Source organism: Physella acuta, unplaced genomic scaffold, assembly GCF_028476545.2.
Source record: "Physella acuta isolate Inbredline_101_S28 unplaced genomic scaffold, ASM2847654v3 ptg000150l, whole genome shotgun sequence".
Taxonomy (NCBI): Eukaryota; Metazoa; Mollusca; class Gastropoda; family Physidae; genus Physella; species Physella acuta.
The window spans coordinates 769,831-794,761 of NW_026731669.1; the positions used below are offsets into that span (position 1 = coordinate 769,831).

Sequence of the window (24,931 nt, forward strand, 5' to 3'; positions counted from 1 at the left end):
GTGTGAGGTGTCGAGTGTTGACACATCTAGTTGTATCTACCCGCCACCAGTACAACAGACAGGGGACTGAAGTAAAACACGTAGATATGTTAGACCAGTGGTTCTCAACCTTTAAGGAGGGTCCGAACCCCACCAGTTTCATATGCGTATTCACCGAACCCTTCTTAATCGTTAAATCGTCCGCACTGACAAAATTCGATCGTGAATCATGATGTGAGTTTTGACCTCCGCCGAACCCCTGAGACTGACTCACCGAACCCCTGGGGTTTTATTGAACCCAGGTTTAGCACCACTGTGTCGGAGATATAAGATTACCACGTTCAGTGACAACAATACCATCGCTGACATGCACCGGTGACGCCACTGGGCATTCGTGCGTGACGTGGAAATGCTGTACGTCTGTCATGTTCATTCAAGTGTGAAATGAAGAATTCGGTTATATGACCTTCACCGATTTAATATAGTATAGATCTAGTTCCAGCAGGTAGATATATATGTCAATGCATATGTTCGTTATCTGTTCTAAGACGGTTTCGCATATCGCTTAACCCTGCCACGAACTGGTCCTTAACCTTTGACCCCCCACACCCATCGACTCCTTTAAAAGCACCATGACCTAAAATGGCGAGGCAGCGTCACCAGAATACTGCGTGCTTTTGTTTTAACCGCCTTTACACGCGGGGATCAATAGATTCCGGAGAGGCGTGGAGATTATAAAATCTATATCGTGACTACTTGTTGATGCTGCTATTGATCCCGGAGACAGTGCTGCAGGATAAGGACTTACACGTCGTCGTGTGTCCTCAAACTGGAAAAGTTGGTGTCCACACGACACGGGGTCGGCGTAGTCAAGTCGGTAAAAGCTCATGGTTGCTAAAACGAAAAGTCACTCTTCTAGGACTACTCCAAAATCAAACAACTGCTGCCTTGTAGTTTGTTCTTGGTTGGACAAAGGCTATGGAAGCAAATCCAAAAACAAAAGCAGGCTGAAATCTGAGTCAATGGCCTCAATGGCGCATAACCAGTTGATACGTATACTTTATTTTGTATGTGGGGATCCCTTCCAACACTAAAATTAAGAACGGAGAATTCCACACTATGTAGTGATGTCCTCACATTGGAGAAGCAAGTCCCCACACAATGTAGCTAAGTTGGAAGCTCCACCTACCTGGGCTAGAGACCGGTGTACGCCCCTGACTTGACTGCCCCTCGCCCCACACACCCTACATTCTAACCAGATCCTGTGATGAATGGACGTATCCACACACTTTCACTATAACTTTTCCTTAAGCTTGAGAGTTTTCTTTATAGCATTTCATTAACTATCACCAGTTTTAACTTTATCGCTATATTTCTCTCGCAAAGACGACTTTAGTCTTATCCCAATGCAGCAATCGTTGTCCTATACAGTGCTTAGTCAGTACTTGTCCAAGTATCTACGAAATATAAAATGCTAGACTTTTTGTATTGAGCTCGGTGAAACATGTAGAATTTTTCTCAAGTTTGTTAAGTAACGAATTATTATTCTTAGTTGGTGTTTTCTTTGCGTGTGTGCCAATAATTGGTAATTCGTGATGTTGCAAAATGACATTGATGTAATAATGTCTAAAGAAGTCTAAAAATAGTCTTTCACTAAACGTCACATCACGACATTAATTTCAGTATTTTCATCGGCCTCGCTGCTGTCATGTCCGTCATGTCTATTTTTAGAACGTAATGTTGTGTAATTTGTACCCGGTGTTTCCTCCTAGACGTTATGCCAATATGTACACGTCATTTTGTGTTAGGGTGAGGCGAACGTCATAACTGCAGGTTCGGGCTGATGTGAGATTATCACGTGACTTATTGAGCAGGGTGTGAGGGCTGTGAGTGGGGAAATGGTCACGGTTGTGTGATTTATTGACTGGCACTTGTCACTTGCTGTATTTACTGGGTCTAGTTACGTAGGATTTCCTGATGTGGTGAAGTCACTTTGTCACACATGACTTGACTGAATCAAGTCCAACATGACTCACTGACTAGCCAAGTGTGTGACAAAGTGACGCGACCCCTCAAGAAATCATACCGAACTAGACCCATTAAATAAGTCATTTTTAACTATGTGACTTGGCTAAGTCACTTAGTGACACATGACTTATTTACTGGGTCTAGTTACGCATGACTTATTTACAGGGGTTAGGCATACATGACTTACTGACTTGGCCAAGTCACACATATTATACTGTGTCTTGTTACACTTGACTTATTTACTGGGTCTAGTCACACTTGACTTACTGTTCGGCCAAGTCACTTTGTTACACATTACTTATTTACAGGGGTTAGGCATACATGACTTACTGACCGGGCCAAGTCACACAAATTATACTGTGTTTAGTTACCCATGACTTATTTGCTGGGTCTAGTCACACATGACTTACTATCTAACCCTGATGCTTGTTCACTCGTGTTTATACTGTTACAGTCATTATCACGTACTTTCTGTTTGAACAGAGCTATACATCTGTAGAAAGGAGCGTAGTTGCGAATGTCTAACTATAATTGATTGCAACCTTAATTACACGCATGCAAAGGAGATTTTTTTTTATAGAGAAAGCCCTATTTTAGATCTTATCACTTGAACGGCTACACTCCATGTTATGAGTTCACTAATTAGAAAAAGCACCGTGTATATATATATATATATATATATATATATATATATATATATATATATATATATATATATATATATATATATATATCAGGTACCTATAAGCTGGACACTGGTAAACTGGACAGTAGTATGTAGGACTGATACACCAGCAGCTACCTACATTCACGGTGGTGACCGCTATAAACAGGTCATGTGACAGTGAACCACGTGAGCCAACCCCCGCTCCTCACTAGTCCTATTACGACACCCACCTCTAAACATCCCCGCACTGCACCGTGAGCAACAGGTACGACTGCGGAGAAGTTGACCTTTGACCCCACCCCGGTCAATGCTTGTTGATAAACGGCTGGCATCTGCCGTATCAGGTTCTCTCTCCGTGTCTGCTGGCGACACGCGGCTGGCACCGCTGGAAGCGTCGCCCCATGCTGCACACGTTGTTGTCGTGTAGATTAGTCAGAGCTATTAGCCGTAGTTATCCAGCTGTTCTTGTGCCGCTCTTGGATGTGTAAGTTTACTATTAAACTTGCAAGATATACACGTCAGTGTCTTTAGGTATCGAGAGATACCTGGAATTTTAATTGTCCTCTGGTTAACGTAAGTTTTATTGTTTTTTTTTTGTTTTTTTTTTAAACTGTCAGATCAATGAGTCAAAACATTGAATCTTGATTTTAGTTACGTTTTGTATTGTCTCATTCTCTGAATTTTAATAATTTCTGACCATTTCAGCTCTTATAATATTAGGTAATATTTGTTTAATTTAATTTTCTAGAACTTACAATTCCAATCTGCCTTTAGTAATAAATGATATGAATTTTATCTAAGCTACTGACGATTTGAATACAGGTCTCGTAGGAGCAGAAATACACGTCACAAAGTAGTAAGGCTAAATGGTCGTCAATTTCAAGTACGCTTATTTGGTTGCGTTATTATTTTCTATCTAATATATTTCGGTGATTTTTTTCTGATGCATTTTAATCAGCATAAACAAACAAGAAAAATACTTAAAAAAAACTTTTTAAAAAACCACGTTTTTCTTGTGGACTAAAAAGTAGAAAATAACTATTTACATACATTTGATGACAAAAAACGTGGGTACGTTCACCATCAAATTTCCCGACCCATCTGCCCGACCCACGTTTTTTGTCATCAAATGTATGTAAATAGTTATTTTCTACTTTTTAGTCCACAAGAAAAACGTGGTTTTTTAAAAAGTTTTTTTTAAGTATTTTATTTTCTCCTTTTTAGTCCGTTGCTACACATGAAAAACGTGGTTTTTAAAAAAGTTTTTTATATAGTTTATTTTCTACTTTATCTAATGACTTGATTAAGTATGAATTGACTAAGTGTTTATAAATACACGGACTAAAAAAATCTTGAGCGACCAGGATTCGAACCTGGGTTGTCGCGGCCACAACGCGAAGTACTAACCACTATACGATCACGGCCAGCGCGCTCACATCGATTGGGGCCGAAGTAACTGTGTCTATAAGCCTCCAGTCTTGTCGGTATCTTTAGAAATCATGTCCTCAATTTTATGGTCCTTGGGGCGTAATTAAATTAAGCTAATTACCGTCTCTAATTGCTAGTTTTTATGATTGCATCTGAAATTGTTAGGCGAAAGTAGCCTACATGCCAAATTTCAGATCTATTGAGCAATCAGAAGTGGGTTAATTTTCGATGTCAATTTTAACAACAAACACACGCGAAGCTGAGTTAATAAAAACGTGTTAAAATGATTCTCCTTGATCCGTGTGTGCACTAACAGCTTTGTGAAGTCTCAACAAACAAGCAAAGTGTGTAGAGCCATGTAATGTTGACATTGTCGGGCTTTTTTCCCCATACACGTCATGTGTTAGCGTTCAAACAAAAAAAGCCATTTTTAATCATGTCCGATGTTGTATGAGTAAATAATTATCTCCTTGTATTATTTTTAACAACACTTGAAGGAATTAAAAATATTATCTGAACCCGGGTACACAAACATAGTTTACTTTACAGCTTGTTGGACAAAATGGCGCAGAATTCTTGTATCAGTGCATTTGACATAAGAAGGGATAGTGTGAACAGCTCTATGCCCAGCCTTCTGTTCTTTCCTAACATAAGTTAGGTACCCATAAGAGCTGGGTGAACTCAATGAAGTCCTACGGAATCTGAACTAGACAATGTGCCCGCATGTGAACATAGCTAAACTATTCACACGGACCTCGTCAGCTTACACATCAACCTGGTTTAACATGCTATTTTATCACTGTCTGCACTTGAATACAATGGTTCTTCACCTGTCTAATGTTAGCACACTGAAACACGATCTAGCCCATTGATTTGTCTACTCGTTATTGTATCCTGAACGGTGTTGTGTACCCATCTCCCGCGGTACTCTGTAGAGGTGCAATTATACGATGGTTGAGTGCTCAAGCTATGCCTTCTTAATCTCTCGCGTTGTCTATTAACTCGACGTGTGGCAATTATTTATGTTGAATTTTTACCAACAAACTTCAGTATTTGTTAATCTTCTAACGAGTTGTTAAGTTTTTTCTCGTATATACAGGTAAGAAACAAAATGAATCATATACCGCAATAGAGATAAAGCAATACAAACGATACGCCAAAGGCTTCACATTCTTTAAGCCAATGAAGTTCGCCAGTCCGGACCTTTTTGTTGTTTTACCTGTTTTATTTCTTCGTATTCGTTTTTTTTTTAGTTAATTGTAATTTTAGAGAATTACCCCAACACAATTAAGTATTACTTACCCGTTGACTCCGATTTCAGCCTTTTTTTTACCTTAATTTTCTTCCATAGCCTTTATACACATACGAGCAATCTACAAAACAGCAGTTATTTGATTTGGGAGTTTTTTCTCTCTTAGATGGGTTGCTATTCCTATCAAGCCTAGCCTACCCAGTGTATAAGTGTCGGAATAATACATCAACTTTAAAGGAGGTTAACAATGTCACATTTCATGTATGTGTCATTGAATGCAAACTTTGAAGAATCCATGTGACTTTTATGTAAGCTGACACTACAATTTGGGGGCCATGCTACTGTTTTAGAACCTTTGATTGTGCAACACAAAGCTATGACGGCGACATGTTTGACACCGCATAATGTTCGACCTCTTCAGTTTTTAGATGCATGTCGTTTAGCTGCACATATTGCAGTTGCGAGTTTGAGTTAGCATGTTGTTAAAAGACAGAGGCGAACAGCACAGATTTTGAAATTATGTCGATTATGCGGGGATCTTGTACGCTTAAGCCGGTATCTCCTTTACGTGAGGCCTTTTGTTTATCTCAATGAGACGTTGAAGACGTGCGGTCTAGTTCGCGTAAACCTGATTAAACTAGGTTCGTAGAGAGAGAGAGAGAAAGTGAGAGAGAATGTAATCCGTATCATCCTCCCTATATCACTAAGGTCGCGACATATACCTCACGTTTACATGTTGTGGCATGTGTAGAGTATACAGTAGGTTCCTTTTAAAATATGTTTGAGTCGAGTACTTGATGCACCGTTCAACAAAGCTATGTAATGAAATAAATAGTTTCTATGTATATCAGCTGTATCCGACATGTGTATGTTTACTACCTCCCACCCCACCCATTAAGTAATTCGTAGTTATGTTAATATCGAATTATTACATGTTTTATTGTGTGTGAATGTACGTATGTATGTATGTAGGTAGGTAGGTATGTGTATGTATGTATATATGCATGTATGTATGCATTTATGTAGGTATGTATGTATGTAGGTATGTATGTGTGTATGTATGCATAGAGCTAAACACATTTTGAATATATAGGTTGGTATACGTAAAGCTGGTATGAAAGCAAGACGGCTTTGCGATGATTATATCCACACAATCAGTCACTAACTGTACATCATCCCCCGTTTGTTTGCATACAGCGTGATAAACGTATCTTAATTCTATGACCTTCTCGACATAAGAGAATGGAGATAAATGTTAAAGCCATTATGACATTATCCTGCCATTGTCGTTGCTATTGTTGATCTTTAGATCTGCTGAATAGTTCCGCCTCTTTGCTTTCTCTTGTCATTGAACTACACGTGGTATTATATTTCGATATATATATATATATATATATATATATATATATATATATATATATATATATATATATATATATACATATATATATATATACATATATATATGTAATATATATGTACTATATATATAATATATATGTACTATACATATGATATATATGTACTATATATATATGTAATATTAATATTAATATATATATATATATATATATATATATATATATATATATATATATATATATATATATACATATATATATACATATATATATGTAATATATATATGTAATATATATATATGTAATATATATGTAATATATATGTACTATATATATATAATATATATGTACTATACATATGATATATATGTACTATATATATATGTAATATTAATATATATATATATATATATATATATATATATATATATTATATATACGTATAAAATTTGCGTAATTTCATATATAGGGAGGGTCGAGAGAGTCACGACAGGGCGTGTCACACAAGACAACCGATTGTGTTAGCCTTAACCTAAGCTGATTAGTATTTTGAGCACTATTGATATCACTATAACACCGATGTTGTTCCGACTGTGTATGGGGGACGTGTATACCAAACAATAAACAACGCTCTACCGTATCTTCACACATGCCAACAATACACACCATCCACACCCTACCTTCACATACACCAACAATACACAGCTCCCCACTACCTTCACATACACCAACAATACACAGCTCCCCACTACCTTCACATACACCAACAATACACAGCTCCCCACTACCTTCACATATACCAACAATATACAGCCCCGCTACCTTCACATATACCAACAATACACAGCTCCCCACTACCTTCACATACACCAACAATATACAGCCCCACTATCTTCACATACACCAACAATACACAGCTCCCCACTACCTTCACATACACCAACAATATACAGCCCCACTATCTTCACATACACCAACAATACACAGCTCCCCACTACCTTCACATATACCAACAATATACAGCCCCACTATCTTCACATACACCAACAATACACAGCTCCCCACTACCTTCACATACACCAACAATACACAGCTTCCCACTACCTTCACATACACCAACACTACCCTGCGTCCCCACCCTGCCTTCACATACACCAACACTACCCTGCGTCCCCACCCTGCCTTCACATACACCAACACTACCCTGCGTCCCCACCCTACCTTGACATACTGCTACGTTTATCATGTACCGAGTACACTTAACCATCCAGCCGTGATAATCGACCGGTGGCCAGTGAACAATGCTGTTCTAGAACGTGGAGTTGAAAGGGTTGCTGTCAGTGTCTATATCACACACAACAGGCTCCTGTGTTGGCCCTGGTCCCCACCCTGCCTTCACATACTGCTACGTTTATCATGTACCGAGTACACTTAACCATCCATTAAGCCGCGATAATCGACCGGTGGCTAGTGAACAAGGCTGTTCTAGAACGTGGAGTTGAAAGGGTTGCTGTCAGTGTCTATATCACACACAACAGGCTCCTGTGTTGGCCCTGGTCTCCACTCAGATCGAACCTTGGCGACAAGCGATACAGCCGTGTGATTAGCCGTCCGTTAACTAGGTTTGTTTGACATTCCATTTGCCAGTAAGTGAACTAACTTTTATATCAATTTTACTTCGTCTTCTTAATAAATGTAATGCTTGTAAAACATGTCATAAATGAAATACGTTATAGTTATATTAAGGGACGGTGTGGCCTAGAACTAGAGTAGCCAAACTGCTAAAATAATCGAGTTCGAATCTGGGTTCAAGTTAGTAGAACGTCCCTTTTAGGGGTACTTAACTTACGTTAGGGGAAAGAAATTCAGCTAGGCATAGTGCTGACCACGCTATCCCTTAATATGCCGAGGTCACTGCAACAATATGAACTCTACTTCGTCTACCCAATGTGTCTTGGGAAAAGATGATGATAGATTATTTAAAAAAAACACGTTTCCCATAGCTCACATGTTAGATTAGTAGCAATTTGTATTTAAATGAGATCTTACTAGATTCAACAATAGTCAATAGTTTCAAGACATTGTAATTCTAGCATCAAATAGTGTCTACATGTAACTCTGATAAACTGTTCCACGCATGCATGATGTCGAGAGTTACTATCTCTTGATAGAATGTCCCTTGTTTAAATGGGCCCGGGTACGATTACGTCATTGTTTGCCTACAGGTTAGCTGTTTGTGTCATTTAACTATTAAAGCCGTACCGTCGTTATCGCTGTAAAAACATCACCCCACGCAGAGGCTGATATGTTGTCGGTGGCCTGCTAATGCGTCTCGTCTCCGTGAAAATGTTGTCATTTTTTTATCGTTACCTTTTTACCCTCGTGAAAATGTCGTAAGCTATTTTCGTCTCATGATAAAAAGTGGTCATATTTTGGATAGTTTTGGTCTTTACCCTAATGAAAATGTAAAATATTTTGGTCTTAAGTTACAATGTGGTCATACTTTGGTCTTTACCCTGTTGAAAATGTCGTCACATTTTGGTCTTAACCCTCTGAAAATGTACAAAATTTTGGTCTTTATCATCATGAAGATGTCATATTTTGGTCTTAACCCTCTGAAAATGTTGTACAAGATCATCATGAAGATGTCATATTTTGGTTTTAAACCTCATGAAAATGTCACACTTTGGTCTTTACCCTCGTGAAAATGTTACATTTTGGTCTTTACCTTGTAGCATAGACGTTACCCTCTTTATAAGTCGTTCACCAGTTGCCCTCCGCCTTCTTTGTTGCCGCTTGCACTCTTGTTTGGTACAAATTTGACACTGTACTGATAAAGCATTCACATGTGATGCAGTTTATCTTTTGTCATGGAATGCGCAATTCAGTTACAAGATTCATTGAGTATAACTGTACATTGAGAGGAATAGAAACAAGTTTAATTTTTTTTTCGTTTTTTTTTTATATTGCTGAGTAAAGTGAGAGCAATTTAAATATTGACGACACTTAAGTCTCAGTGTCGCTTGACCACTGCTACTCTTTGGCTGAAGTGACATTCCAAAACTTGTTCTTGTCATTCTTAAAGAACCAATCGGTTAATCTGGTGAGCAATGTTCTCGTGCTCATTAATGTCATCGTTCAACATACATCGGTCAATTACACTGACCTTTAACGTGTCATTCTTACAGAACCAATCGGTTAATCTGGTGAGCACTGTTCTCTTGCTCATTAATGTCATCATTCAACCTACAGTGGTCACTGACACTCACCTTTAATGTGTCATTCATAAAGAACCAATCGGTTAATCGGGTGAGCACTGTTCTGGTGCTCATTAAGGTCATTGTTCAGCCTACAGTGGTCACTGTCAAGTCATCTTTCGCACTATAGTAGCCACTATATAGCCATATAGAGCTGTATTATCCAGATACGAAAAGCGTTGGTTCACCTTGTTATGTTGGCATTGATTCCACCACGGCTTTGACTTCCGTTAGATCCCCAGGTTCATTACCCACCACGTTTAATCAATTCGACCTAAGCGTTAGACTCTAAGAGTGTAATTGTATTAACCTCTCGTCAACTCAGTCTTAGCTCGAGATTTTTTTTTCTTCCTACACTTGTAGCAGCATTGGACGCAATCCGGAGCTTTTTCCAGGCATCTCTGCGCCCCCCCCCCCAGAACGTACTATAATTTATATAGAAAACATATACTTTTACCAGCATCTTGTCCCCCCCCCCCCTCCCCGAAATATTAGTGCCTCCACCCCGAAAATTTCAACCCCCCCCCCCGATTACCCCGGAGAAAGAAAAAAGTCTATAAGAAACACTGCTCAGATCTATACCGCTATGTAAGTGTCGGAAGTTGTTGTTTTTTTCTTCCTATATTAGTTCTATGGTTAAATTAGGGCCTGGGATTATCCAGATGGGTTTAAGGTCTTAAGATTCCGAAAAGGATAGGGTATCGACAGTAACTTTTTTTTTTAAAATCAGTTACAAACTCGGTGTCTTGTTACGCCTTTCCCAATGGATGTTGATGGCTATAATGATAACCCAATTGACTGTTCGTTTTGCTATGACCATACTTTTTGGCCCTAAATATTTGCTCATGATTTTAATTTTTGGCAACCTTGGAGCAGACAGTGTAGAAATACTTTAAAAATGGATTAGAGAATATAAAACCTCCCATGATTTTTGCATTATATTAAATTAATGAATTATTTAACAACTCTATTAACTTATATCTGTAGACAAAGGTAATACAAAGCTAAAATAGGAATTATGTTGTTTTGAGGTGAGGGATTAGTACGCTTAATAACTCACGAACGGCATTCTTGCATGCCATTGTGTACTCATTTTAATATTTATCCTACATATTTTAGCTGGCTCAATGCTTCAAAACGTCACAACACTTTTGTGTGGTTTGGCTTTGTTTTGTGAAAGTCGTGACTACATGAATACAGGTGTGGGATTTGCTGCTATTGCTTTACAATGATCATCATAGGCCACCAAGTAATGTAGAGCTTTAGCGTGATAACACCAAATATGGCATTTAAAAACAAACAAATTGCAGTGTTTTGTTTTTAGAAGGGAGTTGGTTGACGAGTTAATGTAGTATTGCAGAAGTTATTTTGTCTAAGATTGACTTGTAGTATTTCAGAAGGTAGTTTGTCTAAGATTGACTTGTAGTATTTCAGAAGGTAGTTTGTCTAAGATTGACTTGTAGTATTTCAGAAGGTAGTTTGTCTAAGATTGACTTGTAGTATTTCAGAAGGTAGTTTGTCTAAGATTGACTTGTAGTATTTCAGAAGGTAGTTTGTCTAAGATTGACTTGTAGTATTTCAGAAGGTAGTTTGTCTAAGATTGACTTGTAGTATTTCAGAAGGTAGTTTGTCTAAGATTGACTTGTAGTATTTCAGAAGGTAGTTTGTCTAAGATTGACTTGTAGTATTTCAGAAGGTAGTTTGTCTAAGATTGACTTGTAGTATTTCAGAAGGTAGTTTGTCTAAGATTGACTTGTAGTATTTCAGAAGGTAGTTTGTCTAAGATTGACTTGTAGTATTTCAGAAGGTAGTTTGTCTAAGATTGACTTGTAGTATTTCAGAAGGTAGTTTGTCTAAGATTGACTTGTAGTACTCCAGAAGGTAGTTTGTCTAAGATTGACTTGTAGTATTTCAGAAGGTAGTTTGTCTAAGATTGACTTGTAGTACTCCAGAAGGTAGTTTGGCCATCAACAGTTTACAGAGCTTTAACATTGCATTGTGAAATATAGTTGACTTGTTTAAATGTATCTCTGGCTAAACTAGTTTTTTCTTCCTCGTAAAAAAATATAATAGGCCACCGATAAAAGCATTAATTATTAATACAGCTAAAAGGTTCTGGAAATGTCAAACTATAGGCGATTATTTTTCTATGTTTATTTTACAAACATGCCGTTCATTAAATATGTGTTTTGGATCACGTGTCGTTTCTTCTTTATGTTGCTAAATCCTTGGATTTACTTTTTATAAATTTGTCTATTCGTTCTCGTGGCATATGTAATAGTTCCTCTGTTGTTTTTTTTTTTTTTAGTTGTTCCATTGAAGTTTCCATTTTATACTGAATTTTCCATAGTTGATGAAGTAGAAATATTTCTTGAAAGCCAGGTACCCCCCCCCCCCCCACCCACAGAGCTGGGTGGACAGAGGTGTCTTGCGGTCGTGAGCCCAGAACGAGATCCGAACTCAATACCTTCGGGCTAGCATTCAGGCGCTCTACCACCCAACCACGCCGCCTCCTAACTCAATTGTCCTGAATCAAAGATTTTTTTTTCCCCCTTATTGCTTAAATCTTGGTTCCTTTGTCTTTATAATTTATAGAAATGACTCCTAGTCCCTATTATTAACGTTCAAGTTTCACTGACCTACTGCTGGAGAATGCCGTGAACGTCGAGCTAGACAAAAAGTATTGGGCTAGTTTATTCTCTTTAGTGCTAATGCCAGTGTCAAAGTGTGAACTCGCTGGTTGTACCGGCACATGATTTGTGTAATGTTTTTTTTTCAGTGTCAACGCCTGCAAGTGTTAATGGATGTTACAGTGATTTACGGGAGGGGGTAGGGTGCTGATTGCGGTTGGAATTATTTGGTTTTTTTTTATTGTATAGGTTAGTCAATTAGGGCCTACTGGATGTATGCAGTGTGAATTTTAGGCAGTTTGAAATCCTAGTGTTAGAATGTGACTGTGAAGGTGCACTGATACGTTGTTAGCGTGGTTCTGACTCTTTACACTGATACAGTTTTAGCGTGGTTGTGACTCTTTACACTGATACAGTGTTAGCGTGGCTGTGACTCTTTACACTTTACACTTTACACTGATACAGTTTTAGCGTGGCTGTGACTCTTTACACTTTACACTGATACAGTTTTAGCGTGGCTGTGACTCTTTACACGGATACAGTTTTAGCGTGGTTGTGACTCTTTACACTGATACAGTGTTCGCGTGGCTGTGACTCTTTACACTGATACAGTGTTCGCGTGGTTGTGACTCTTTACACTGATACAGTGTTAGCGTGGCTGTGACTCGTTACACTTTACACTGATACAGTGTTAGCGTGGCTGTGACTCTTTACACGGATACAGTGTTAGCGGGGCTGTGACTCTTTACACGGATACAGTGTTAGAATTTTGTCGTGTGTAGTTTATTAATATACTATTTAGTGTGTGGTTGGGCCTCAGTGCATTATCATAGTATTAGTGTGTGGCTGTGGCTCATTACACTAGCATTAGTGTGTGGTTGTAACTAGTACACTGACATAGTGTTAAATTGAGATTGTGGCACCAACAAAAATCGCGTAGATCTAGAGATGATTCAAGTAAGTTGCATTTATCGCTCAATAAAGTATCATATTATCCGTGTTAGTTATACCATGTAGATGTTTATTTTTTTATATATTATTTTTTGTATTTCCCGTAGATTAACCCTTGTTAAAATATCGATATAACATCCATGCGTGTATAACTTTACGCTTTAACTACATTTTCTCTGCTTTTGAAAAGGTACCCGCCCCTAGTTGTTATTGTAAATGCATACATATAATTAGGCTACCTCCAAATGTAACCGTCATGTTTATGTTTTTTTTACCAAACTACGGCCCCCTATGTTTACATCTCATATGCTGATAAGGTCTCTATGGTCCGTAGAACCTCTGTAGTTTATACATGATGATGAACTCTCATTCATGTTTTTTTTTGAGGGGGGGGTGTACGGTTACTTTCCCACTTCTAGTGGCGGTGACTTCTGCTTCCCTATCCTGAAGTTGATCTCTATCCTGATGACCTCTCATGTCATAATGGTGACCTCCCCTATCCTGATGGTGACCTCGACTATCCTGATGGTGACCTCGACTATCCTGATGGTGACCTCGACTATCCTGATGGTGACCTCGACTATCCTGATGGTGACCTCGACTATCCTGATGGTGACCTCGACTATCCTGATGGTGACCTCGACTATCCTGATGGTGACCTCGACTATCCTGATGGTGACCTCGACTATCCTGATGGTGACCTCGACTATCCTGATGGTGACCTCGACTATCCTGATGGTGACCTCGACTATCCTGATGGTGACCTCGACTATCCTGATTGTGACCTCGACTATCCTGATTGTGACCTCGACTATCCTGATGGTGACCTCGACTATCCTGTTGACCTTCCTTGTTCTGATGGTGACCACTCTTGTCATAATGGGACCACCCCTATCCTGATGGTGACCTCGACTATCCTGATGGTGACCTCGACTATCCTGTTGACCTTCCTTGTTCTGATGGTGACCACTCTTGTCATAATGGGACCACCCCTATCCTGATGGTGACCTCGACTATCCTGATGGTGACCTCGACTATCCTGATTGTGACCTCGACTATCCTGATTGTGACCTCGACTATCCTGTGGACCTTCCTTGTTCTGATGGTGACCACTCTTGTCATAATGGGACCACCCCTATCCTGATGGTGACCTCGACTATCCTGATGGTGACCTCGACTATCCTGATGCTGACCACCCCTATCCTGATGGTGACCTCGACTATCCTGTTGACCTCCCCTGTTCTGATGGTGACCTCCCCTACCTGATGGTAACTTCCTATTTTTCTGATAATGACCTCTCATTTCATACAAGACATGTCGATATCCCCCCCTCCCCCAGCACTAAGCTGTGATGGTGATGCGAGTGAGCTGATCGCTTGGTAAAAATTATCGACTCTCTGCTCGTCTACACGAGTTTCAAATGTCAGTCCTCCAATTGTGTCGCGCGTTGTCAAGGTAACCGGAATACCTGAATGGTGGGGAATATGAGACGACTCGGTCACTGCAAGGTTAGAATACTACGCATGTATGGCCGTCGTCTTCCCCCCCCCCCACCCTCACAATCCCCACATTCCCACCCCCACCCCCTCATCTCCATAAAGCACGCTGAGGTTTAAATCATAGCCACCTAACACCTGTAGTGTCTGTCTCCTTTACTCTTTAAACAGAACAGCCTCACATACAAACACACACGCGCACTCCTCTGTCATTACCCCTCCCCTGCCGATTAATCGTCGTCATTTAATGGCTTATACGCTGCACATCTTTCATAACAGTGTATTTCCACCCCCCCCCCCCCCATCCTTCACCACTGGTAATTTAATATTTTTACAGATTAGTTTTTGTATTTAATACAGGCATGTCTCTCTCTTGTTTCCTCAACTATCCTGTTTTATTAACAAAAAACATTTTTTTTTGCAATCAATATCTTGGCTATTTTATGTTTATAATGGTGTTTTTATTTTTTTACTGACATCAATAAACTAAGGCTTAAATAAAAAAAAAACGACGGTATAGAAAATATATTTTTCATCGTGTTTGATAGAATTTTATCATCAAGCTAACCAATGATATAGTTGTATATAGGCCTACTTCTTTACTATGTGACTTTGTAGTTCGGTCTATTCTGAATTAAACCTTCCATTTGTACTGCAGTATATGGCGACTTTTATGTACAGCTTCATTTCCTGACTGTAGTTTGGTCTAACCTGAGTTCTACATGCTTCTCTCCCCTTTGCTTTGATTATCCCGATTAACTTTTTTGTTAACTTTTCCAATCTCCATCTTAGATTCTAAAATAATACTCACCAGATTTATCGTTTATATGTTTTGGAAATCGATGTGCAATGTTAAGTGATGTTTTTTTTTTACTTTTACTTTAGGCTAACAATTTACATACACATAATCATGATAATGCACATACACTTCTACTGTAACCGAAACGTTTATAAATCTTTTGCACCCTGTGCTAATTGACTCCCTAAAGTTAAAGTGGGGAAAAGTTGTTTATAATCTAAAAATAGCTTAGCCTAGCCGAACACCTGCTAGGTAAACAAAGGTGAGCTATTAAAATTATTCAGAGCGCTGTCTTTAGGCGGCTGTCTTAAGGCTTCTGGTTCAATGTCTAGGCTACTGGCGCTCTTTAGGTGTGCTGTCTTAAGGCTACTGGATCATTGTCTTAAGGCTTCTGGTTCAATGTCTTTAGGCTACTCGATCACTTTCTTAAGTCTACTGGATTACTGTCTTAAGGCTACTCGATCACTTTCTTAAGTCTACTGGATTACTGTCTTAAGGCTACTCGATCACTTTCTTAAGTCTACTGGATTACTGTCTTAAGGCTACTCGATCACTTTCTTAAGTCTACTGGATTACTGTCTTAAGGCTACTCGAATCGCTTTCTTAAGTCTACTGGATTACTGTCTTACGGATACTGGATCACTGTCTTAAGGTTAGTTGCTCACTGTCTTATGACTGCTATCTCATCGTCATAAGGTTAGCTGCTGTGTTATGCTGCCTTCCGTCTCTTTGAAAAGTACCTGACTGTTACTGTCTCACTACTGCTGTATCTCAGTCTTAAAGCTACTGACTGTCTGTCACTAGACGGCTGGCCCTTATATAGGCTCTTCTGTTTTGTTATGTCAGTCAACACAGCAGTGTCTAGACAAATTAGCACAGGCGACGATCTTGGCGTCATCAGTTAGACAAGCTCACGCTGTTCCCCCCTTGGATTGTGGGCTATGTTTACTGTGAACACACGCCGTTACTGCTGGTGAATGAACGTATTTGCAAACAGCCGCTTGTTCTAACATATCAGCGTGGAATGTTCACACGACAATGTGCATTATGTTGATTGTTCTGTGTGCGAAGTAGCCTACACACTTTGTTGGTATGTGTTATGTCAGTATCCGAAAATGTCACAACGGTAGAATCTTTTTTTTAAATAGGGGCGTTACTTTATTGGTAGAAAACTAAATACAATTATAAATTGCTAAAGTCAACACTAGGCCTAACTCAAATCTGTCCATGGCCTAAACACTCAGTAAATACAGATATCATAATACTACGAACACCCTAACACCTATTTTCAGAAGAGTCCATTGCAGGGCATGGGTAACACCAATACTCCCCAACTTAAGATTACTGAATCTAGATATGTTTGTCCTATAGAGCTATCCCAACTTAAGATTACTAGATTTAGATATGTTTGTCCTATAGAGCTATCCCAACTTAAGATTACTATATTTAGATATGTTTGTCCTATAGAGCTATCCCAACTTAAGATTACTAGATCTAGATCTGTGTTTGTCCTGTAGTGTTGCCCCAACTTAAGATTACTAGATCTAGATCTGTGTTTGTCCTGTAGTGTAGTCCCAACTTAAGATTACTAGATCTAGATCTGTGTTTGTCCTGTAGTGTTATCCCAACTTAAGATTACTAGATCTAGATCTGTGTTTGTCATGTAGTGTAGTCCCAACTTAAGATTACTAGATCTAGATCTGTGTTTGTCCTGTAGTGTTTGTCCTGTAGTGTAGTCCCAACTTAAGATTACTAGATCTAGATCTGTGTTTGTCCTGTAGTGTAGTCCCAACTTAAGATTACTAGATCTAGATCTGTGTTTGTCATGTAGTGTAGTCCCAACTTAAGATTACTTGATCTAGATCTGTGTTTGTCCTGTAGTGTTGCCCCAACTTAAGATTACTAGATCTAGATCTGTGTTTGTCCTGTAGTGTTTGTCCTGTAGTGTAGTCCCAACTTAAGATTACTAGATCTAGATCTGTGTTTGTCCTGTAGTGTTTGTCCTGTAGTGTAGTCCCAACTTAAGATTACTAGATCTAGATCCGTGTTTGCCCTGTAGTGTTATCCCAACTTAAGATTACTAGATCTAGATCTGTGTTTGTCCTGTAGTGTTGCCCCAACTTAAGATTACTAGATCTAGATCTGTGTTTGTCCTGTAGTGTTTGTCCTGTAGTGTAGTCCCAACTTAAGATTACTAGATCTAGATCTGTGTTTGTCCTGTAGTGTAGTCCCAACTTAAGATTACTAGATCTAGATCCGTGTTTGCCCTGTAGTGTTATCCCAACTTAAGATTACTAGATCTAGATCCGTGTTTGCCCTGTAGTGTTATCCCAACTTAAGATTACTAGATCTAGATCCGTGTTTGCCCTGTAGTGTTATCCCAACTTAAGATTACTAGATCTAGATCTGTGTTTGTCCTGTAGTGTAGTCCCAACTTAAGATTACTAGATCTAGATCTGTGTTTGTCCTGTAGTGTAGTCCCAACTTAAGATTACTAGACCTAGATCTGTTTGTCCTGTAATGTTATCGTGCACGGTAGTGTTGTTATCCTAGTCCTAAACCAAGCTAGATCTGATCATAATCCTAATCCTTAGAGATAACGGCAGAAAAGAAACGTCGATCCTAATCTGTATCGATCTTGAACAAAGAAAGGCCCTTGTGCTGTTAAGATAGCGTTAATCTGGTCACGTGGAACGTTAATCTGGTCATGTGCAACGTTAATCTGGTCATGTGCAACATTAATCTGGTGACTCGCAATGTTAATCTGGTCATGTGCAACGTTAATCTGGTTACTCGCAACGTTAATCTGGTCACGTGCAACTATAATCTGGTCTATTGCAACGGTAATCTGGTCATTTGCATCATTAATATGGTCATTTGCAACGTTAATTTGTCCTTTAAAACGTTAATCTATTCTGGCCACTTGCAACGTTAATCTGGTCACGTGCAACAATGTTTAAGCTACCTGCTAACTCACTCACATCTGAAAACCATAACGTAGCCAACATACAACGAAAGGCTGTACTTTATTTGCAGGTAAAGATAGTTCAAAGCTGTAAAGATTTCGTTTTCACTCTTTGAAAAAAAAAACAAAAAAAAAACAACAACAAAGAGCATGATAAGTGTGTAGTGTGAGATCGCTGTGCCAAGTTATTTACACATGTAAATTGCTGAAACAGATCGAATTGCTGGAGAGCGCATCAAAGTCATGCAGGGTGTGTTGTTCACATTTGGACTTAATGTATCATAACATATAGGTGTAGTGTTTCAGGACTTGAGTGTATTTAAATATACGTGTTCTAGGGATAGTGTCCGTGATCCCAGTTTATTACATTTACATGTGTTCTATTCAGGGATAGTGTCAACGATCCCAGTCTATTACATTTACATGTGTTCTATGGAGTGATAGTGTCGGGGATCTAAGTACATTGAATAAAATGTGTCTGTCTTTGACTTCATTTTAATGCTGCGAGATGTCTGTCAGAGCTGTTTCTAATAGACGCTTAACAAACTCGTCAAATCTAGACATTTAACAAACTCGTCAAATCTAGACATAACAAACTCGTCAAAACTAGACATTAACAAACTCGTCAAATCTAGACATTTAACAAACTCGTCAAATCTAGACATTTAACAAACTCGTCAAATCTAGACATAACAAACTCGTCAAACCTAGACATTTAACAAACTCGACAAACCTAGACATTTAACAAACTCGTCAAATCTAGACATTTAACAAACTCGTCAAACCTAAACATTTAACAAACTTGTCAAATCTAGACATTAACAAACTTTTCAAATCTGGACATTTAACAAACTCGTCAAATCTAGACATTCAAGCAAGCATCTACCACGGAACCTTGGGCTGTAAAAAAAAGCACGTTCTATAAGACCAATGGGTTTCTCACCAGGTAAGCTTTACATCTACAGCAAGGCGCCTGTTGAACACGATACAACACGATACAGTCGTCGTGAACCCGTTAGCTCATGTACCTCTTGTTGACACAGTCTCGTACTAATTTTAGCATCAGGGACACGACAGTTTTGTTTGCTCGAGAGAGAAATAGGTTTTCAACACTTCAGCATCAACGTTATCAACACTTTGGCATTGACCCTGTAGGCTAACGTCCAATAGTGTTATTGAACTTATGTTGTCCACAATACGGCCGAATGGGACGTCGACAAACCACGTCACACTCCAAGAGGAGACCTGAGTGTCGGACTATTAAGACGATGTTTGTTTACTTTTGCGTTTTGAAAAGTAATGTTAAAAACTTTGTTCTTTGGCTGTTATTTCGCGTTTTTAAACCACTTCTTGTTGAATTGTAATTAAAATAAACTTAATGAATATTTAGCGAGTTCAATAGTTTGAATGTGAATTATTTGAAAACTGCAGTTTGTAAAAAAAAAACAAATAGGCCTATGGAAATTTTGATGGTGGTGGCGACTGATATGTGACGTCATTTAGGGGTTGTTTTTTGTGACGTTAGAGAGGGCAGCGAGGAAAAGATCGTTGTAAAACATGGTTGCTTATGGATGGCCACTAAGTGTCGTGCGTTCCCAAGCGGTTAAGAAGTAATGACACCAACTTACGTTATTTAATACAAGGGAAAATATAGCGCCACGACTCTCTGGAATTGCCGGCATTGTTTTATTTGCTGTAAATTTAATATGCTCAAAGTATCTTGTAGATGTCGAATCTTCAACTAAAAGGTGATTAAGCGTGTTTGCTGGTTTAGATGATGATCATTATGGAATCTTCAATCTGTCCCCAGTAGTAGCTTTTATACCCATATGTAAAATAGACTAACGATTTATTACTTGTTCAATGTTCCCCCTACATACTACAACACTTTTTTTTGTCACTAGACTGTAATTGTGTGCTGTACCTGTAGAAACTTAAAAATAACTTGAAAGTGTTAGAGTTTAAATTTCTAGGATTCCACGACAATGGTCTGGAAGGTTTCCAACGCTTATACAGCAGGCAAGTCAGTGTCTCAATACTAGTTCAACATCGGGGGTGAAAATATATGTGCATATGTACTATACATATGCATGTCATCATCATCTTTACCCGTTCGTGCCAAATACGCATGAGGCAAATGAAGTAGTCCACCTGTTTCAGATGACCTCGGCATATAAAGAGATACTCAGCCGTTTTCCTAACGTAAGTGGACTCTACCGACTTGAACCCAGATTCGAACTTTAGGGTTAGCAGTCGAGCTCTCTACCTATACGCCATGCCGCGCCATACTTGTACATGCATGCCGAGAAAGTAACTTTACCCTGCTTTTTCGGCTGAGAAACAAGCCAGAGGTTGTTAACTTATTGTCTTTTTTATTTATTTTTTCATAGCCGTTGTCTGTAAATTCTATTGGTTACAAGGGACATTAATAAATAAAAAAAAGCTGACACTTTAACAACTGGTGTGATATATAGCCAAAAAAAATTGGACATGAAATTGAAATACACAATGAGGCGCATTTGACGACTTCAATACGAATGACATTTAGGGCTTCTATAAAAAAAATACATTAATTCAGCAGGTTCTTCTAAGCAATATTCCCATAATAGAATATTTTAAATCACCCGTGTGATACATTTAACCCTTGGTGTCAATGCTATGGTTAGCTACAAGTCCAGCCTTTACATACTGGGGTTAGTCTACCGCGTTTACACTTGCGACATGTATACTATACATTTTTAGGTAAAAATACTTCGCAATAAGTGAGTAGGCTCCCCTATTATGTTAGGCCTTATAGCGAAGTTGTTTTTTTTCTAGACATGCATAGTATACATGTCGCAAGTGTAAACGCGGTATAAAGGAAAGAAGTAGAACAAAGCACATAGGAGTAGATTGACATTAACAATTACTAAAAACTTCACTCGCTTCAGTTTTAAGTTTCCTACGTCGTCATTGAACACTGTGTTTGTTTTACAACTATATGAATCTTGTCTTAAGCATCGTCCTCTATTTTCCCGTTTGCACTAACTTTAAAAAGAAAACCACTTAACTTACTTCCCCCCTTCCCCCCCCCCCCCCCCCAGTGTCTACCTTAGTTTGGGTGTAGCTGTATACGTCAGTTTGGCAGATTTTCCTTCAGGATTCTCTCTGTGGAGTCACCACCACCGTCCCGTACTAAATGTAATAAATAGCTTATATAGAAAATATACTTAAACCAGTGTCCGCCCCCCCCCCCCAATATCTGAAAGTAACCGTGTAGTTAAGTCAGTGGCATCTCTAGGTCGAGTATCACATACATACCCCCTCCTCCTCCCCTCCCCCCTCTTCTTGAAGGTTGTATTGTGTAAGTCCAGTTTCGTTTGTGGGTGAAATATCTACCGAATCATATTGCACGGCGCTGATAAAGTTCTCAGGAATGTGCACTCTTACTTTGTGTAAGAACTCACAAACGTGCACTATTAATTTGTGTACTAACGTGCACTGTTAGTTTGTGTAAGTGCTCACAAAAGTGCACTGTTTGTGTCGGTACTCACAAAAGTGCACTGTTTGTCTTGGTACTCATAAAAGTGCACTGTTTGTGTAGGTACTCATAAACGTGCACGGTTTGTGTAGGTACTCTTAAAAGTGCACTGTTTGTCTTGGTACTCATAAAAGTGCACTGTTTGTGTAGGTACTCATAAACGTGCACGGTTTGTGTAGGCACTCATAAACGTGCACTGTTAGTTTGTGTAGGTACTCACAAAAGTGCAGTTAGTTTGTGTAGGTACTCACAAAAGTGCACTCTTTGTGTAGGTACTCATAAAAGTGCACTGTTTGTGTAGGTACTCTTAAAAGTGCACTGTTTGTGTAGGCACTCATAAACGTGCACTGTTAGTTTGTGTAGGTACTCACAAAAGTGCAGTTAGTTTGTGTAGGTACTCACAAAAGTGCACTCTTTGTGTAGGTACTCTTAAAAGTGCACTGTTTGTGTAGGTACTCTTAAAAGTGCACTGTTTGTGTAGGCACTCATAAACGTGCACTGTTAGTTTGTGTAGGTACTCACAAAAGTGCAGTTAGTTTGTGTAGGTACTCACAAAAGTGCACTCTTTGTGTAGGTACTCATAAAAGTGCACTGTTTGTGTAGGTACTCATAAACGTGCACTTTTTGTGTAGGTACTCTTAAAAGTGCACTGTTTGTCTTGGTACTCATAAAAGTGCACTGTTTGTGTAGGTACTCATAAACGTGCACTGTTTGTGTAGGTACTCATAAACGTGCACGGTTTGTGTAGGTACTCTTAAAAGTGCACTGTTTGTGTAGGTACTCTTAAAAGTGCACTGTTTGTGTAGGCACTCACAAACGTGCACTGTTAGTTTGTGTAGGTACTCACAAAAGTGCAGTTAGTTTGTGTAGGTACTCACAAAAGTGCACTCTTTGTGTAGGTACTCATAAAAGTGCACTGTTTGTGTACGTACTCATAAAAGTGCACAGTTAGTTTGTCTATCTCCGCCAACACACTGCGTCAGTCCAACGTCTTGATATCACGCTGTTGCCGCGGCTGTTAAGTACACGGGGATATGTCTAGTGCACCAGCTTGTGAGTTGTTGATTAAAGCCTCCCTATCTTCTCAATACATTATAGGCTAACAGTGCAGACTGTTGTTTTTTTTTTCTTATTACATAGTGCAGAGAATCGACGTCTTACAACTCACGCTAGTTTTTGTTACAGTTTATTTGAACTCGATACTTGTGTTAGGAAACATCAATTTAACGCTGTTTTTGTATAGGTAAAACTGAGGTATTTATTTTTATAAATATTTATTTTTTGAACTATTTACTTTACCCAGCTAGCTCCCTGATCTTGGTATATTTGTCTTTAGAATAATGGCTTACAGTTTCCTCTTCCAATCGTTGAGGCCTAATACCATGTAATGTTCTGATCATTGTATAGATAATTAACATCTCTCTTGCCCTGCCGATTCATCTGTTCAGCTTGTTACGTCACGTTTGTTTGTTTACGTTAGAGCGTGCCATGGTCAAACCCTGATCAGGTGCACCTGTGTGTCGTAATGAACCATGTGGCAGGCTTCACTCATTAAACATGGGGTGATTATCTCTGGAAGTTTGGCGTACAGGCTGATGGTAACATGGTGCACCTTTCTTTTGTTAGCTGGGGGGTTATAAGCAGGGGTCGAGGACTGGTATCTGTTACAAAAATGGGTCAAGGATTACATTTGTTACCAGCAGGGGTCAAGGACATATATTTGTTACATGCTGGGGTCAAGGACATATATTTTTTACAAGCAGGGATTAAGAACTTAGATGATTTTACATGTAGGGATTAAGGAGTTACATTTGTTACATGTAGGGATTAAGGAGTTACATGTAGGGATTAAGGAGTTACATTTGTCACATTTAGGGATTAAGGAGTTACATGTAGGGATTAAGGAGTTATTTGTTACATGTAGGGATTAAGGAGTTATTTGTTACATGTAGGGATTAAGAATTAAGATGATTTTACATGTAGGGATTAAGGAGTTACATTTGTCACATGTAGGGATTAAGGAGTTACATGTAGGGATTAAGGAGTTATTTGTTACATGTAGGGATTAAGGAGTTATTTGTTACATGTAGGGATTAAGGAGTTATTTGTTACATGTAGGGATTAAGAATTTAGTTGATTTTACATGTAGGGGTTAAGGAGTTACATTTGTTACATATAGGGATTAAGGAGTTACATTTGTTACATGCAGGGATTAATGATTAAGGACTTAAATTTGTTACATGCTGGATTTATGGACTAAATTTGCTTCATAAAGGGATTAAGGACTTACATATTTGTTTCATGTAGGGATTAAGGACTAGCATTTTTTCCTTGCAGGTGTCAAGAAATTACATTTGTTACATGAAGGATTCAAAGTCATATATTTTTTGCATGAAAGTGTTTAGGACTTCATTAGTTGTATCTAGGGGGTTTAGGACTTAAATTTGTTTATGAGGGGGTCAAGGACTAACATTTGTTACATGCAGGGTTCAAGGTCATATATTTTTTGCATATAGGGGTTTAGGACTTATAATACATTAGTTATATGCAGGGGTTTGTCTAGTAACTTTGATGTGTTTACGATATTATAATTGGATG

At 38.8% G+C, this 24,931-nt stretch overlaps 1 protein-coding gene across 4 annotated transcripts in view; it reads left to right on the forward strand.

Moving 5' to 3' along the window:
• The window catches only part of LOC131935611 (inositol-trisphosphate 3-kinase homolog), a 53,336-nt gene that overhangs the window by 12,110 nt on the left and 16,295 nt on the right, over window positions 1-24,931 (forward strand). Inside the window, exon 1 of one of the 4 annotated variants that reach the window (XM_059292107.1) lies at window positions 13,469-13,559. The exons of 2 other annotated variants lie outside the window; for them this stretch is intronic. The gene's annotated coding sequence lies outside the window, so the exon portion shown is untranslated. Of the gene's footprint in view, window positions 1-13,468; window positions 13,560-23,523; window positions 23,588-24,931 lie in introns of those variants that run through there. One more of the 4 variants, XM_059292110.1, reaches the window with a different exon arrangement.